Source organism: Xenopus tropicalis, chromosome 6, assembly GCF_000004195.4.
Source record: "Xenopus tropicalis strain Nigerian chromosome 6, UCB_Xtro_10.0, whole genome shotgun sequence".
Taxonomy (NCBI): Eukaryota; Metazoa; Chordata; class Amphibia; order Anura; family Pipidae; genus Xenopus; species Xenopus tropicalis.
Window position 1 is genome coordinate 106,811,615 of NC_030682.2, and position 18,463 is coordinate 106,830,077.

At 42.8% G+C, this 18,463-nt stretch overlaps 1 protein-coding gene across 3 annotated transcripts in view; it reads left to right on the top strand.

The window, feature by feature from the left end:
• The window catches only part of dlgap1 (discs, large homolog-associated protein 1), a 340,814-nt gene that overhangs the window by 281,069 nt on the left and 41,282 nt on the right, over window positions 1-18,463 (top strand).

Consider the following 18,463-nt stretch of genomic DNA (forward strand, 5'->3'; position numbering starts at 1 on the left):
TAAGTGTAGGAGTAATCTCACCTTTGTGATATTAAATTCTAAAATGTTGGAATGTGTTCCTGAAATTAAAGAAGGAAAAATAAGCACTCAATAAGAGTTCCTATTCTTCACTTCTTTACTTTAGGTGATGCTTCTTGTCTGAGATAAATCGTCAATGGGTGAAGCTTGATTGGCTGTTGTTGGCCCCTCCCACTTTGGGGTCATCCAATAAATGTCGCTGTTCCATTCAGGGTGACCCCGTTATTATGTTATTCAAGTTTGGGGAGTGTAGCATCAAAGCTGTAAGTGTGGCAGCAGTTTGAAAATCTTCCCTGTCAAAGTCAATGGGAAAATGGGGGTGTTCGGAGCGGCCCCAAAAAATGATGGGGGGCGGGATCGCTTAGAAAAGCACAAGCAACCTGCTCCGCTATAGGGCGAAGAAGTGTGGAGAGTTTGGGTGTTGTACCCCTAAAACTGTAGGAGGAGTAGCGTTTAGAAAATGGGGGGCGCTAAGAAGAAGAAGAATCGGAAGAATAAGCTGAAGTGGAAGAACAGTAGGTTGGGGTTTTTCATCCCAGTATAATAAGCAGTATTTCTCATGAATAGCCTAGAAGGCAAACCTTAGGCTATGACTTTGGTTTGCTTTTCATTAAAGTCAATGATATCAAAGTGAGAATGGGAAACAGTTGTAATTCTGTACAGAAAATAGCACCTGTCTTCCGTTAGAAGTATTTGCATCAAGTAACTTCACTTCTTTAGCCACGAGAGGGCGCAACATCACCAAACATTTGCGCCTCTGAGTCTGTTTTGCAACTTTCAGTCATTGTTTAGTTCAAAGGTTCCAAGAACTTGTGGTTATTTTAGGCATTTGAGTTTTTTATTACAGGATATTTAAGTATAATGTATATAATATTCTTTTTACCTATAAAATAACTATATTTTGCATTTTCAATAAATGTATTAGTTTTTTCAAATATATGCTAAAAAAATGTAATAATAAATTCATGCTGCTAAATTTTAATGTTTCCTAAACTTTGATTGGACACAAGGCCTTTTAGCACCCTGTATAGCCATGCTAAAATAGGCCCTGGCATTTCAAGTACTCAGGGGTCCAAACAGCCCCCTACCAGCCCAATAAATAGTGAGTGTCTATGGCATCTTACAGCGGCCCATCTGGCATTTGCCAGAACCCACAGATTGCCAGTCCAGACCTGGAATCAGTTACATTTCACATACAGAACCATCCTCACCGCTGTCACCTCAAAACTACAAGAGTCTAGTCGAAAGCAACATATGAGGAAAGGCAAATGTACTGTAGAAGTATTTACTAATGCATTCCTGAGCCTATCCTGTCCCAGTCGGATTGAGGAATGCTTTGATTTGTTTCTGTGGTAAGAAAGCAGACTAGATGCAAAAAGACTTTCACCATCAACTAGTCCTACTGGGAAACTGCAGGATAAGTAAGGTGAGCTATGCCTTTGGAGAGCAGTTTCCTGGGCATTCTTGTTCTTTTGTTGTGGTGTGTTTGGATCATGGTTGAGTAGTTATTTTTCTGTGTTTATTTGTACAGGTATAGGACTTGTTATCCAGAATGCTTGGGACCAAGGGTATTTCTGTAATTTGGAGCTTCCTGGATAACGGGTTTCCAGATAAGGGATCCCACACCTGTACAGTACTGATCTGGGAGAGCTTTTTTAGTAAAATGTTGAAAATATGGATCTAACTCTAACATTTCATTATCTTGTCTGTCTCTGTTTATCTATTTTGTCTGTCACTCTAGCATCATGATATATATATATAAAGAAAAAAACAGAAAAAACAGAAAAAGAACAGAAAAAGAAAAAAAAGGAGCACTCCCTACAAACAATCAACTGCCCCAGGTGCTGGCCAGAAGTTTATGTAAATGAAGAACACAGTGCCGCACACACAGGGACTTTAAAAAGAACAAAAATTATTTATTAATCCAACATTTCGAACACTAAGGGGCACATTTACTAATCCACGAACGTCCGAAAAGCGTCTGAATGTGTTTTTTTCGTAATGATCGGTACTTTGCGACTTTTTTCTCAATGCGAAAGTCGCGACAATCCACAAAAGTCATAATGGCAATGAAAAAGTCGCGACAATTCACGCAAGTTGTAACGGCTACGAAGAAGTCGCAATTTACGGAAAAGTCGTAACGGCGACGAAAAAGTCGCAAAAAATACGAAAAAGTCGCAAAATGTCCGTTTTCCAATCCAAATTTTTCTCATTTGGATTCGGATTCGTGGATTAGTAAATCAGCCCCTAAATGTGTTCTTCTTCAGGGAAAAGGTGGTTTGTCCCTAAAGAACACATTTAGGGGCTGATTTATCAAAACACAAATTTGAATCCCGAAAATTTGGATTGGAAACTAAAATTTTGCGACTTTATCGTATTTTGCGCTACTATTTTGTCGCCATCGCGACTTTATCGTATTGAACGATCGTAAACGGCGGAAAAACCGTTCCGACTTTGCATGATTTTGGAAGTCTCACAGAGGAATAAATGGCACTCTGCAGCTCCAACCTGGCCCAAGGAAAGTCTCCCATAGGGCTCAATGGCACTCTGCAGCTCCAACCTGGCCCAAGGAAAGTCTCCCATAGGGCTCAATGGCACTCTGCAGCTCCAACCTGGCCCAAGGAAAGTCTCCCATAGGGCTCAATGGCACTCTGCAGCTCCAACCTGGCCCAAGGAAAGTCACCCATAGGGCTCAATGGCACTCTGCAGCTCCAACCTGGCCCAAGGAAAGTCTCCCATAGGGCTTAATGGCACTCTGCAGCTCCAACCCGGCCCAAGGAAAGCCTTCCATAGGGCTCAATGGCACTCTGCAGCTCCAACCCGGCCCAAGGAAAGTCTCCCATAGGGCTCAATGGCACTCTGCAGCTCCAACCCGGCCCAAGGAAAGTCTCCCATAGGGCTCAATGGCACTCTGCAGCTCCAACCCGGCCCAAGGAAAGTCTCCCATAGGGCTCAATGGCACTCTGCAGCTCCAACCCGGCCCAAGGAAAGTCTCCCATAGGGCTCAATGGCACTCTGCAGCTCCAACCCGGCCCAAGGAAAGTCTCCCATAGGGCTCAATGGCACTCTGCAGCTCCAACCTGGCCCAAGGAAAGCCTCCCATAGGGCTCAATGGCACTCTGCAGCTCCAACCTGGCCCAAGGAAAGTCTCCCATAGGGCTCAATGGCACTCTGCAGCTCCAACCTGGCCCAAGGAAAGCCTCCCATAGGACTCAATGGCACTCTGCAGCTCCAACCTGGCCCAAGGAAAGTCTCCCATAGGGCTCAATGGCACTCTGCAGCTCCAACCTGGCCCAAGGAAAGTCTCCCATAGGGCTCAATGGCACTCTGCAGCTCCAACCTGGCCCAAGGAAAGTCTCCCATAGGGCTCAATGGCACTCTGCAGCTCCAACCTGACCCAAGGAAAGTCTCCCATAGGGCTCAATGGCACTCTGCAGCTCCAACCTGGCCCAAGGAAAGTCTCCCATAGGGCTCAATGGCACTCTGCAGCTCCAACCTGGCCCAAGGAAAGTCTCCCATAGGGCTCAATGGCACTCTGCAGCTCCAACCTGGCCCAAGGAAAGTCTCCCATAGGGCTCAATGGCACTCTGCAGCTCCAACCTGGCCCAAGGAAAGTCTCCCATAGGCTCAATGGCACTCTGCAGCCTCCCCAAACCCCGGGCCCCCCAAGGAAAGTCCTCCATAGGGCTCAATGGCACTCTGCAGCTCCAACCCGGCCCAAGGAAAGTCTCCCATAGGGCTCAATGGCACTCTGCAGCTCCAACCCGGCCCAAGGAAAGTCTCCCATAGGGCTCAATGGCACTCTGCAGCTCCAACCCGGCCCAAGGAAAGTCTCCCATAGGGCTCAATGGCACCCTGCAGCTCCAACCCGGCCCAAGGAAAGTCTCCCATAGGGCTCAATGGCACTCTGCAGCTCCAACCCGGCCCAAGGAAAGTCTCCCATAGGGCTCAATGGCACTCTGCAGCTCCAACCTGGCCCAAGGAAAGTCTCCCATAGGGCTCAATGGCACTCTGCAGCTCCAACCTGGCCCAAGGAAAGTCTCCCATAGGGCTCAATGGCACTCTGCAGCTCCAACCTGGCCCAAGGAAAGCCTCCCATAGGACTCAATGGCACTCTGCAGCTCCAACCTGGCCCAAGGAAAGTCTCCCATAGGGCTCAATGGCACTCTGCAGCTCCAACCCTGGCCCAAGGAAAGTCTCCCATAGGGCTCAATGGCACTCTGCAGCTCCAACCTGGCCCAGGGAAAGTCTCCCATAGGGCTCAATGGCACTCTGCAGCTCCAACCTGGCCCAAGGAAAGTCTCCCATAGGGCTCAATGGCACTCTGCAGCTCCAACCTGGCCCAAGGAAAGTCACCCATAGGGCTCAATGGCACTCTGCAGCTCCAACCTGGCCCAAGGAAAGTCACCCATAGGGCTCAATGGCACTCTGCAGCTCCAACCTGGCCCAAGGAAAGTCTCCCATAGGGCTCAATGGCACTCTGCAGCTCCAACCTGGCCCAAGGAAGTCTCCCATAGGGCTCAATGGCACTCTGCAGCTCCAACCTGGCCCAAGGAAAGCCTCCCATAGGGCTCAATGGCACTCTGCAGCTCCAACCCGGCCCAAGGAAAGTCTCCCATAGGAATCAATGGCACTCTGCAGCTCCAACCTGGCCCAAGGAAAGTCTCCATAGGGCTCAATGGCACTCTGCAGCTCCAACCTGGCCCAAGGAAAGTCTCCCATAGGGCTCAATGGCACTCTGCAGCTCCAACCTGGCCCAAGGAAAGTCTCCCATAGAGCTCAATGGCACTCTGCAGCTCCAACCTGGCCCAAGGAAAGTCTCCCATAGGGCTCAATGGCACTCTGCAGCTCCAACCTGGCCCAAGGAAAGTCTCCCATAGGACTTAATGGCACTCTGCAGCTCCAACCCGGCCCAAGGAAAGTCTCCCATAGGGCTCAATGGCACTCTGCAGCTCCAACCTGGCCCAAGGAAAGTCTCCCATAGGGCTCAATGGCACTCTGCAGCTCCAACCTGGCCCAAGGAAAGTCTCTCATAGGGCTCAATGGCACTCTGCAGCTCCAACCTGGCCCAAGGAAAGTCTCCCATAGGAATCAATGGCACTCTGCAGCTCCAACCAGCCCAAGGAAAGTCTCCCATAGGGCTCAATGGCACTCTGCAGCTCCAACCTGGCCCAAGGAAAGTCTCTCATAGGGCTCAATGGCACTCTGCAGCTCCAACCTGGCCCAAGGAAAGTCTCCCATAGGACTTAATGGCACTCTGCAGCTCCAACCTGGCCCAAGGAAAGTCTCCCATAGGAATCAATGGCACTCTGCAGCTCCAACCCGGCCCAAGGAAAGTCTCCCATAGGAATCAATGGCACTCTGCAGCTCCAACCTGGCCCAAGGAAAGTCACGATACTGAAGCTTGAATGAATGTGAAACTTTCGTACTCGGCGCAACAATACAAATTTTTCGCGACGGCGACAAAAAAATTGCGAAAAATATACGAAAAAGTTGCGATGGCGTTGAAAAAGTCGCAGAAAATACAAAAAAGTTGCGATGGCGACAAAAAAGGTGCAAAAATACCGATCATTGTGAAAAAAGATTTTTTGTTCTTTTTTAAGTCCCTGTGTGTGCGGCACTCTGTACTTCATAATATATATATATACATATATATATCCCATGAACTGGCAAGAATTTAAATTCTAAACAAATGTTAAGTTTGGAAACCTATAACAGATTCTTGACAGATACAAAAGGATAGGCATCCAGAAATACTTGCTCTTATAGTCCGATAAAAACATATACTATCAGATATTTTAAATCCAGAGATTAATTGACAGAAAGCATAGTAAGTTGTATAATTAGAAGAGACCCATGCAATCCTCGGATGTAGTCTAAATCTCCCATCTACAAAGAGAGTTAATTTACACTAACTTTGCACCAGCTCAGGACCCCATAGTGATTAGATTTGATTGGCCTACTTCAAGAAGAATAGTGGTTGCTCAATGCCTGATGCCTCAATTAATGTAATTTTATTGGTAGTTATTTTGATTATTGAAACTTAGCAGTAGCTGCTGCATTTCCCACCCTAGGCTTATACTCGAGTCAATAAGTTTTTCCAGTTTTCTTAGGTAAAATTAGGTACCTCGGCTTATATTCGGATCGGCTTATACTCGAGTATATATGGTACTTATGGGGGCAGGCCTGGAAGGGGATACAAAATATGGCCCTGCATTTCAAGTACACAGAGGCCCATACAGCCCCCACCAGCCCAAGATTCAGTCACTGTCTATAACAGCTTAAAGCAGCCCCTCACTGCAAACTTTTCTGAAGGCATGTTGCAAAAATACACTATGGGGCAGAATATAGCTTAATGCATAAAAACTCACTCATTTTTTATTAATTCTTTTGGGTTTTTTAGAAGTGTATTTATCAATGGGTGAGAATTAGAATTCACCATTTGATAAATAGACTTCTTAAAATCCCAGAGAAATGAAGAGAACATGGGTGGGTTTTATGTATTAACTAAACTCACATTTTGATAGACCTGCACCTGGTTCAATGTTTAAGAGATGTTTAGTTTTAGTGTTATTGTTAGGTAGCACCCTCTTTGTGGCCACTAGGGTCAATTAGAGCCTATTATTTATTCTTTATGGATACTCAGCAGAGTATGCAGTATGGCAGCTCCCAAAAGCAATTACGTTTTTAAATAAGACTCTCGGTACAGAAAAAGCTTTCATCAGAAGGTAGAGCAAAGTAGAAAATCATGAATAAATAAATCTCTCTAGGGGATATTTATCAAGGAGTAAAAATAGAGTTCACCTTCAGATAAATATGGCCTTAAAACAGTCGCATTCTACCCTGGTGAACTTTAGTAAACTCTAATTAGCCCTTAGGTAAATATGCCCCTATGTGCAAAGGAAACTATTTCATAAGCAGGTATCGTAAAGGAAACACCTGAAAATAGAGTCCTTTTCATTATATACACTGCTGCTAGGCCTAGGGCAAACACTACTGAAATGGTAAACATGCCTGTCTGTGAAAGCTCGCTGTGCACAGTCTGTGCTGCGCAGCTCAAGGGTGACCGAGGAAGAATAGGGCTGGATTTACTGTAATCGTATGTTTGGAGTGGGTGGCTGGATGGTGAGGTAATGTGCATTACTTTGTTCCCAAGAGCTGAACTTTACTTCTGGCTGAAAAAACATGTAAAGCACAGCCAGCTTTGTTTGCATTCTTACCAGAGAGGGAAGGAAATAATGTGCACGTGGTGAGTGGACCATCTGCTATTGTATGGCATTTTATTCAATAGGACATTCTGTCCAAACCTTTATATAAACAGGCACAAAAAATAGATCACAATTATTATCATTTACTGTGGGAGTTTTTTTTTTTGTCTAAAACCTTAGGCGATTAAATTGCTACGAGAACACATCTAAATAAATAACATTGACTTTTATTCTGCATGCTAAGCAGACATTTGGGGACCCCTAATCTTTCTTCACAGGCGTCAGAAAGCAGCAGTTGTACTAACCCTAAGCACACTTAAGGTGGCCATACACGGACCGATTTTTTACTTACAAACGACCGATTCCCGAACGATCCGATGGAATCGTTAAGTTATCGTATAGTTGGTGGTGTACGAACGATCGTCGGCCCACTAAACGAGCCGACATTATCGTCCCCAAAATCGATCGGCCAGGTTTAAAAATTTTGGTCGTTTAACGATAAAATCTGCCAGTTGGTGTGAGTGTCAGACATTTGTCTTTCAACGATTGTTCTCTGCGCATGTCACGATTGCCAGCAGCGGAAGTCAACGACATTCGATCGTACGTAGATGTATTTTACGATAATGATGCGACGAAATCTTTCCCGAATTATCGTTGCCCGTGGATGGCATATCGTATGGGAACTCGATCGCCATACGATCGTTTGTCAATATAATCGTTCATCGCACAACGAGCGAAATCGCCTCGTGTATGGCCACCTTTAGGGGTGTATTTAGTAACACCCGTGATAATGCCTATAGCAACTAATCAGCAATTAGATTTGAATGGTCACCTACAAGTTAGAAAACAAAAGCAACAATCTGATTTGTTGCTATGGGCAACATCACCAGTGATGTTTATCTCCAATGTTAATAAATGTACCCCCAAGTGTTGCACTAAGGGAATGTAAGAAAATCCACTGCTCCCAAATAGTGCTAGGAGTTGCAGTTTAAAACAAGCTCAACTACCATAGGCCAGATAGTCCTGCTTTTATTAATAATGTCTGTTGTGCCCTGGAAGGCGCCAAAAAGAAAAAGTTGCCTACAGAATTTATGACTAGTTCTTATTTAAGGTATTTTAGCAAAAATGTGAAGGTCAGGCAGGCACACCGGGTCTTGTGTTTAATAAAATGCTTTATATAGAAAACTTTATATGAATGTTATAGCAGTTGCATAAAGTAAAGTTGTTCTCTCCAATTAATAGTAAGCATTATATTCATAAATACAAATCACAAAATAAAGGTATGTAAGGGTAATAGCACACAAGAATATTACTAGAAGATTACTAGCCACAAAGAGAATTGGTTCTATCTAGGTGCCCTAACAGGTGCGCGTATCACTCAGAAATGCAGGGCCTCGCATGAAAGCATGACATTTACGCTGGGTAAAGCCCAACTTGATCCTGCCTGAGCATCTTTGACTAAACTGAGATTCTGCTTCCCCTGCTCCTTTTATGTATGCCCATCCCTAATCCAATCCATTCTTTATCTTAGAAACAATAGGGATCATTAATGTCTTAAAAAGTGGACAATAAGCGTTTGCTGAGCTGTGATAGATTGCATTGGGTTAATCTGTGCCCTGGGGAACTGAAAATAGTCTTCAGTTCCTGTTTCATGCTAATGCATTCCTGACACAACGTAGGAATGTGGTAGCCTCTGCAAATACTCAAATACTCAAAAAACACAAAACTTTCATATGTGTCAAGTCATTTTCCTTCAGCTCTGCTAGGAAAGACTAAAGCTAAATGGTATCTTGTCTGGCACAAAAGCCAAAATATGCATATCATTTTTAAAGTGCCATAGCCTTTGTTTAACGTGCAAGAATCGTTACAGTTTGTGTTTCATCATGGCTATTTCCAAAAATCTACTTCATTCTTTCCCAAGAATACTGGGATTTATTGCTTTACATGGGAATGAGGCACACAGAGCAGGGATAGTAAAGTTAAAGTGTTGCAGCTATTTTTAGACACTGGTAAGAGCATTTTATGAATTGTAGCTCTGTACAAAAGTACATGTAGTGCTCAAAGGGGAAATTCTTAGCAACAATTTAATTGGTCTTCATTTTTTTATAGTTTTTTTTTTAACTTTTGCCTTTTTCTTCCAACCTATTCAAGCTTTTAAATGGGGTCACTGATGCTGGAAGCCATAAAACTATTGCTTTGTGACGCTACAATTTTATTGTTATAGCTTATTACTTTTCTATTCAGGCCTCTCCTATTTATATTCCAGTCTTTAGCATTCATTTGGTTGCTAAAGTAATTTGGAACCTAGCAACCAGATAGCTGCTAAAATTTCAAAATGCGGGGTTGCTGAACAAAAAGCTAAATGATTATAAATCATACTAAAAGTTAATTTACTGGTGAACAACCACTTTAAGGAGGAACTAACTATAAACAAACACTGGTATAAGTGCAGGCATGTGACAATTACTATATTTAATATTAAAAAGAATGCTTACATCTCAATATAAAAAAAAAGTAAAACACAAATGTAACACTTCAGACTATGTAATCTTTTCATATATTAGTCATGTTTCATTTTCCTTGGGGCTCCAGTTAATGAATGAGTAATCAAGCCCCCAACAGACAGAGGAAAAAGTGTCCAACCTGTGATACTACAACTCCCAACATCCTGAAAACTGCAACAACTGTTAATGTATTTACTGAAAAATCAAGCAGTTGTTACACTATATAATATTTCTTTTGTATTTAACCTTTGAATGGTATAAGCCTAGAGCCGCGGGCCTCCTTCTCTTCCCACTCCTAAATCCAACCCTGCTTTTCTTGGTGGTTCTTTAACTATTTCTTGTGATTTTCTTTCCCATTTCTCAAGTCAGCTATGTGATCCTGAACATTTCTTTGTGCACAGTGCTTCCCAGCAGTACACCGGTAATTCTACTTGAGATTTAAGCAGGAGTGTTTATGAAGCCCTCTGTGCAAGATTATCCCACGTTGAGGTTTTTACAAGTTCATTTTCTCAAGGCTTTTTTGTTTCTTAAATCAAATGCAGGACAGATGCAATTTCCTGCCTGAAGTTATTTCCCCTCTCCTTACTTGACAGGCAATCAGTATGCTCAAATTGCAGATACAGTAGGTGGGATCCAGATAGCTGGTTTCTCTGCACCATTGACTAAGGGGAGGATTATTTATATTGCCAGGTGGCCTAACTCACTTCAGAGCCTGGGGAAGTTTGACTTCCCCCAAGATCATTCATGAGTATCTTTGCCTTGCGGATTGCATTAATGTTCAAAGAAAGTGTTTTATATATATATATTTATGCAATAATAATAGTTTGTGCTGGTATGACGTTGCTCTTATTGTGCCGATGCAATCAAGTTTACACTGACTTCCATTAAATCCAATTCTAATCACATCTAACATAGACATCCCTTTGCCAGAATCAGTTAGTGTTGCCTTAAGACAATTTATAGATATGATTGTAGGTTCAGGTAGAATTTACTTTCTGAACATTATTGTTACACAGGGTTTTCCACCTACAACTAGGCCCCCCAATATGTTACCTGGTAAACACTTCCATTTCCTTTCTGGCAAATAAGAACTATTCTATCTTATGTCTTTTATCATACAAGTCACAGCAGGATTACTTACACATTATCTGAACGTCCCATTAACATCTGCTACACTAGTGCCTGAAGATTATAAATTTTGATTTCAAATGAGATTTAAAAAAAAAAAAAATTAAGCAGAGACAAAACAAACAGGAACATTCAGTTTAATTTAAATGTGAAGCCATGCAATTTGCCTCATATGGCTGACTATTGCTTGAAAAAGTTCTTTTGAGTAAATGGGAAGTGATCTAAGGCAGGTGGCAAAGTTTTTATCCCCCCCACAAATAGTAGCGATCAGTCAGGCTTGGATTTGTAGGATGGCGGCAAAGGCCTGAGCCTAGGGTCACAGGGTGGCAGGCTTCCTATCCATGTGGCCTTTTTATTTTATCAATAGCATTGCTATTAAGTAATATTTTAAACCTTCTGGCCTGGAAGATGTCTCAGCATATGGGCAGCCCTTAATGTGCAGGGCAACATGTGCGGCAATTCATGCTGCTGGCATATTATATAGAAAGTCATGTACCATGTGACCGGCTGGTTATATAAACCTTTGCTGAGGGTGGAATCAGTCTCTTTGGTTTCTCATCATAATGGTAGAAGGAAAGAAACAAAGGGCCTGATTCACTAAAGGGCGATAAAACGTGCGCTATTTTTATTGTGCGCTAAAATTTTTACCGCGTCTTAATTTTGGCGATTTTTCGCACGATTCACTATAAGCATACTCGCGCTTTTTTACGCACGATATTGCATGCATTATTTAACTCGCGAAAAGACTATTTCAATGCGGTATTTGCCGGTACATGCGCTAAATTACGCGAATAATCGCCGCATATGAATGGTAGCATAGAAATAGTGTATAAAAATTGTTGCCGCATATAAATGATGTATATAAATATTAGCCACATATAAATAGTAGATGCTTATAAATAGTAGCCACTAGTGATGAGCAAATGTGTTCTGGTTATCTTTAGTGAAAAATTAGCAAATCTTTCGAAAGATCCACGAAACGGCAAAAATGTTGTGCGGGCAAAATAATTGTTGCTGTGACTATTATTTTTTGACACTTGTACCAATTTTTGCATGTGCGGTGAATTTTTGCGTGGCGAATTTTTTCATGCGTTTTGCCATTGGCGGATTGTTTTGCGAAACGCATGAAAAAATCCGCCGCAAAAAATTCAACGCACGTCCAAAACTTCGCTGCGAATCCATGCCTGGCGAAACATTTCATCGCTTGTAGCCAAATAGAAATAGTTGCGCAAATGAACGCACGCCATGTTAGCCATACACGCCAATACTTGCAGAAAATGACTGTATTAAAAATGAACATTTCGCTGCAAACTGGCAGCTGCATCACTCTAGGGGAAACACATACTTGAATAAATAACACTGTAAGTCCATTTTTTATTGCAAAAAATCATTTACTGTACTTTTGTATAATTTTTCGCCTGCCTGTAGTAGGCGTTAATTTTCGCATAGCCGAATGCGATATTTAGCGCGCAAAAGCTATAGTGAATCATGCGATCGTATTCTTTTCAGCGCGGAAATTAACGCAAAACGGTAAAACTAGTGCGAGAAATACCGCATGCGAAAATGGCGATTTTTCACATGCGATAATACTATGGTGAATCGCACGCAAATTATTTTGCGTTTTTTAACGCGAAAAAGCGTGCGATCATTTTTATCGCCCTTTAGTGAATCAGGCCCAAAGAGTCTGTGTTAGGGGTGCCCATCATATTTACTAACACTGACACCTGGGCAGTAACACATAGCAACCACTCAATTATTAACTTTGTTTAGTCAGCTAAAGAAAGAGTAATGAAAGCAAAAATGTGATTGGTTGGTGTGGGTTACTGCCCATATGTAATTGTGCCCAGTTTTGATTAATGCGCCTAATGAGGTTATACTGATTAGATTTCTGCTGACAGACAAAAGTAAATTGGGTTCACTGAGAAAAATGATAACTCTAAAATGATTTTATGGACCAGCTACCTAAAAAAATACATTTAGGGGCATATTTATTATAGTGTGTAGGCCAACATCACCGGTGATGTTGCCCATAGCAACCAACCAGCAATTAGATTATTAGAAAAGTTAGAAAACAAAAGCAAATATCTGATTGGTTGCTATGGGCACTGATATTTTCATATTTTATTGTGTTGGGTTGAAAAATCTAACCTACTGTTCTTCGACTTCAGCTTATTCTTCCGCTTTTTCTTCTTATTCTCAGCGCCCCCCATTTTCTAAACGCTACTCCTCCTACAGTTTTAGGGGTACAACACCCAACTCGCCACACTTCTTTGCCCTATAGCGGAGCAGGTTGCTTGTGATTTTCTAAGTGATCCCGCCCCCCATCTTTTTGTGGCACCGCTCTGAACACCCCAATTTTTCCATTGACTTTGACAGGGAAGATTTTCAAACTGCTGCCACACTTACAGCTTTGAAGCTACACCCCCAAACCTGAATAACAGCAACCCCGAATGAAACAGCAACATTTGTTGGATGACCCCAAAGTGGGAGGGGCCAACAACAGCCAATCAAATTTCACCAATTGACTTTAATGGGGGAATTGAAACCGCTGCCAATCTTACAGCTTTGAGGCTACACTCCCCAAACATGAATCACATAGTCATGGGGTCAGTCTGAATGAAAATATGATGATTTTTGGATGCCCAAAAGTGGGTGGGGCTGTGAACAGCCAATCAGATTTTACCTATTGACTTGTTCAACCTGCTGCCATTCTCACAGTAATAACTCCGGAGTCCCCAAACTTTCCAGGGTTAGGCACCAGGTAACTGAGGTTCAAGGTTAGAAAAAGTGGGCAGGGCCACCAGCAACCAATCAGATTTTACCTATTGACTTTAAATGGGGATATTCAACCTGCTGCCATTCTCACAGTATTAACACCAGGGTCCCAAAACCATACCCCCCAACTGTCCCGCTTTGAGCGGGACAGTCCCGCTTTCTATAGCTCGTCCCGCTGTCCCGGATAGTTCCCTGAATGTCCCGCATTTTCGTAATAGATTACGGAAATGCGGGACATTCATAGAAGGATCCGTGACAGCGGGATGAGCGCTCCGACTCCTTGCGCTGCTTCTCTCCTGTGGCTCCTTCTCCGGCGGTCCCTGGCCCTTTTATAACTATTTGCTTCAATCCAGCTGTTGTTACAACTACAACTTTCAGGGTATTATAGACATTAAAGGGAAACGAAAGGTAAAATCACTTGGGGGTGCCAAAATGTTAGGCACCCCCAAGTGACTTTAACCGCTTACCTCGTACCCCGGGCTGGTGCCCCTGTTAGGAGAAAACAGCACCAGCCCGGGGCACCTGGAGCAGATCGTTTCCTTATTCCGGCTTCCGTTTATTGATTGCCAGCGGTGGGCGCATGCGCAGTAGAGTGAAAAGCCGACTTTAAAGTTTAAGTTCGGCTTTTCACTCTACTGCGCATGCGCGCGCATCGAATCAGGCAGAGGCAAGCGCCGGCAGCTACCCCGGGCTGGTGCTGTTCCCTCCTCACAGGGGCACCAGCCCGGGGTAAAAGGTAGGTGGTCAAAATCACTTGGGGGTGCCTAACATTTTGGCACCCCCAAGTGACTTTGACTTTCTTTTTCCTTTAAGCTCCTATCCAACAAGCTACCAAAATTTAATTAAGACCCATAAAAAATCACCTGCCCCTGAAGTCATCAACCCTGCCACTGATTCCCCCTTGCCTGCCATTCCCCCTGCCCACACTTGAAAGTTGGCAACCCTGTATCATAGCCCTTAACTCAAGAGTAGGGTGTACCAAGCATGCATGCAAGTTATTAGATCACGTGACTCATTTCTTCAGATTTATGTTTCACCAACCGTGCTACTCAAATGTTCAGCTATTATTTTATATGAAGTCAGTTCTGTAAGATAAAATATCTTCCTGGTTATGCAAGGTTTTATAAACAATACAACCAGTGATTACATAATGTGTTGCTTTCTTGAGAAAGCGTCAGTGTTTTTATACCCCCGAAGGCAACAGTGACGCATGCTATAAATACACAGTGAATATGTCTGGAAACATTCTGCATGAGTGGGAGGAGATTGCTGTGGGGAGGGAAGTAGATAATTCCTTAAAAAAGTATTCGGGAATAAAGCCAGCTAGACTTTGTAAGTTACTGAAAGATGTATTTTGCAGTGAGATTTATGTTAAGACTAAAGATGACCACACACAGACATACCTAGGGGGCAAATTGCCCAAAATGTGAGATTAGACCTCACTATCGCCCTAAGGAATCATTTTGAATGCAACCATTATTATTATTAATAACATGTATTTATAAAGAGCCAACATAGCAGTGCTGCTAATTAAATGGCCTCATTGCCTATAATGGCTGTGGCACACAGGCGACTAATCTCCCCAATATGACATCCAACCGGCGAGAAAGTAAGCCACGGATAGCAGCCCCAGCTTGGAGGAGGGGCAGCATGACCCAGGCTCAGCCCATGCCGGAGCCCAATTGGCGGGTTTGATTGAAGGGGAAGGGTTGATACTGGGGGGAGGAGTAGGTGGCCATTTCAGTTTGAGGCGAGGTTAACTTGCCACCATTTTATGGTAGCAAGCAGGAACAAAAAGTTCACCACCCGCACTCCCTAGATGGGGGTGGTATCTATGGTCTGTGAGGGCTGGGGTACACAAGTTTATAGTCAGTTAGGGGGAACATAGGCAAATTGGAAGGGTGGATTTTCAAAGGATATTTGTCACAGCGGTGGGCAGGCCCTTGTCAGTCTGCTGGGAAAATATTTGGGCTGGTAAGAGAGGATTATCTTGGTGGGAAGGCTTAACCCCTAAGGTGGGTGCCCATTATTGCGGATGCATTACAGGGGAAGATTTTAAAAGGTGATGGCTCCTGGTAAGGTGGAGTCTCTTTTATAAGTATGGTTTGGCGGCCTATCCTCTGGGCTAGGATGCTTTACGGCTAGAGAATAGTGCTTCAGGTAAGGAAGGGCAGACTGACAGGGGCTCATTACATAACATTACATTAACATTTATTTATAAAGCGCCAACATATTCCGCAGCGCTGTACAATATGTGTGTTACATACATTGGACATACAGAGTAACATATAAAGCAATCAGTAACCGATACAAGAGGTGAAGAGGGCCCTGCCCAAAAGAGCTTACAATCTACAATGTTTTATGGATGTTATATGTTTATACAATATTTACAAGGATAACATGTTTGGATATTATAAGTGATGTCATGAGAAATGGACATTGTATATTAATAAATTGTTATGTTTGGAATGTATTGAAAAAACTAATAAAGCTGTGGCCAGTATCATTCCAAGATGATAGTGTCACGCATTTTATTGGGTAGAGAGTTTAGCGTGAGGTTGCAGTGGATGATGCCTCAGTCATATAAATCGCCAGTGGGATGGCATACGCGGTGCCGGCGATTTAGTTGCCTAAAAAGGCAACTTCCGCGATTGCGGCGCCGCATATGCCATCCCACCAGCTCTTTACATTCTCACCGGTGGGATGTCATATCGGGGAGATTAGTCGCCCGCGACAAGGGAGATTTGTTGTGGGCGCCTAATCTTAGCGTGTGCCACAGCCCTAAGGCTGACCCCCTCAACATATTCTATGTAGCTCACATACAAGAACATAGGAATCTTGTTTGTGACCACAAATGGGGGGGGGCTTTAGGAAAACTGGATTTGTAAAGTTACATGAGAGTTAGTGGCAGAGGACAGACTGGAGTTCTGCAAATTGACAAAATTATAAGGTGTGTGGTGCATTTTCTGGCTGAAATATGAAGTGACATGCAGATTTCCTTAATATAATGACTAAACAACCCCTACTAGTTGCTTCCCACCAACTTCAAAATGCTGGCAGAGATTATTCCCATGTGCCATAGGCCTTAGGATCGGATGAAGACTTTAGAGAGAAGAGACTGCTATTAAAGGGCAACTGGAACTCATAGGTCAAGAAAATGGGAAAATGTGTGAGACAAAAGAGGTGTTGATGTGAAAGAGAAAATGCTGGTAAATGTGGAAAAGGTGAAGACGGAATCAAGGACATACCATTTGAACTGCTGGAGTTAAATAAGAAATTAAATGAAGATAGCAAAAAGGTCACGCCTAAAGGGACAGTAACACAAAAAAATGAAAGTGTATAAAAGTAATTACTATATAATGTAATGCTGCCCTGCACTGGTATAACTGGTGTGTTTTCCTTAGAAAGACTACTATAGTTTATATAATAAAGCTTCTCTGTAGCCACGGGGGCAGCCATTTACAGGAGAAAAGGCACAGGTAACGTAGCAGATAACAGATAAAACCCCATTATATTTTACAAAGCTTATCTGTTATCTGCAATGTGCCTGTGCTTTTTCTCCTTTTTCCCAGCTTCAATGGCTGCCCCCGTGTTAACATAGCAGCTCATTTATATAAACTATAGTAGCGTTTCTGTTGCAAATACACCAGTTTTACCAGCGCAGGGCAACTGTACATTATATTTTAATTACTTTAAAACACTTTCATTTTTTGGTGTTACTGTTCCTTTATAAGAGGGTTCCTTAACATGGCAGTTGAAATCATATAAATTGACTGTAAGATAGCCAGCCCAAAGGAAGAAAGAAAGCTAGGATTTAAAGGCAGATAGGAAGCTAGCAGCGGATATGGTGGATTGCCATCCCTATATAACACTTGTGCAGACAGAAGAGAAACAGTGAACTGCATGCACCACAATGAATAGGAATGATAAGAAAGGAGGGATAGGGATGTGTTTAGGATGATGGCGGTAAGAGAGGAGGATGCCTGCTCAGTGAAACATTTCAAGTGAAACAAGAGGCTGCCAGGAGACAGCGTTACCACTATGGCACTATCAATCTGGGTTTCATTTATGGCAAAGAGATAAAGGGACTAAAGAAATCTGATTAAGGTGATGAATTATTTATTGTTTAATGAATGGATATTGAGAAGGGCACAAGAAATGGGAAGTACAAATCTAATTAATCTACAAACAAATCTAATTTTAGGTAGGTGGGGGAGAGGTACTCTAACAATAAGGAATTATAGCAAAGATGGAAGAAAGAGGGTATGTGCCAAGATTTGAAAAGGTATTCCTTGTAGCAAGTAACAGAAAAGGCAAAAAGGTATCTTTACTGTACTGTAAAAACCATTGTGTCCTGTGCATTAGTTACGCTGTGCTTTTCTACTGAAACCTAATGACCACTGGAAACAGATCACCTGGGACAAGCTCACATCCTCAGAGAGAGAGGCATGAATGCATTTGCTAACTAAAATATTTTTCTTCCCTTTTTGTGGTTATCCTAGTTTAAAAATGGCAGCATGGAGTGCACAAGTTCACAGCTGTACATTCCACAGGGCGATATGGTTACATATCATGCAGTTGTGATATAGCTCAGCATCAAGGTTGCATTACTGTGAGCACTAGAAAGAGAAACCCAATATGGGCACAATGTTTAAACATAGATTAGGAAATCACATTCGGCTGAGGACATAGTCTGCCCGTGGCAGTTTTTTGCTGTACTAAAATTATTTTTTTATAATATGCAGAATCTTGTAACAATGAACTATATTTTGCCACAAAATTTAGAACTACACTGTTTTGAATGACTGTCCTGTGACCAGTCTTCAAATT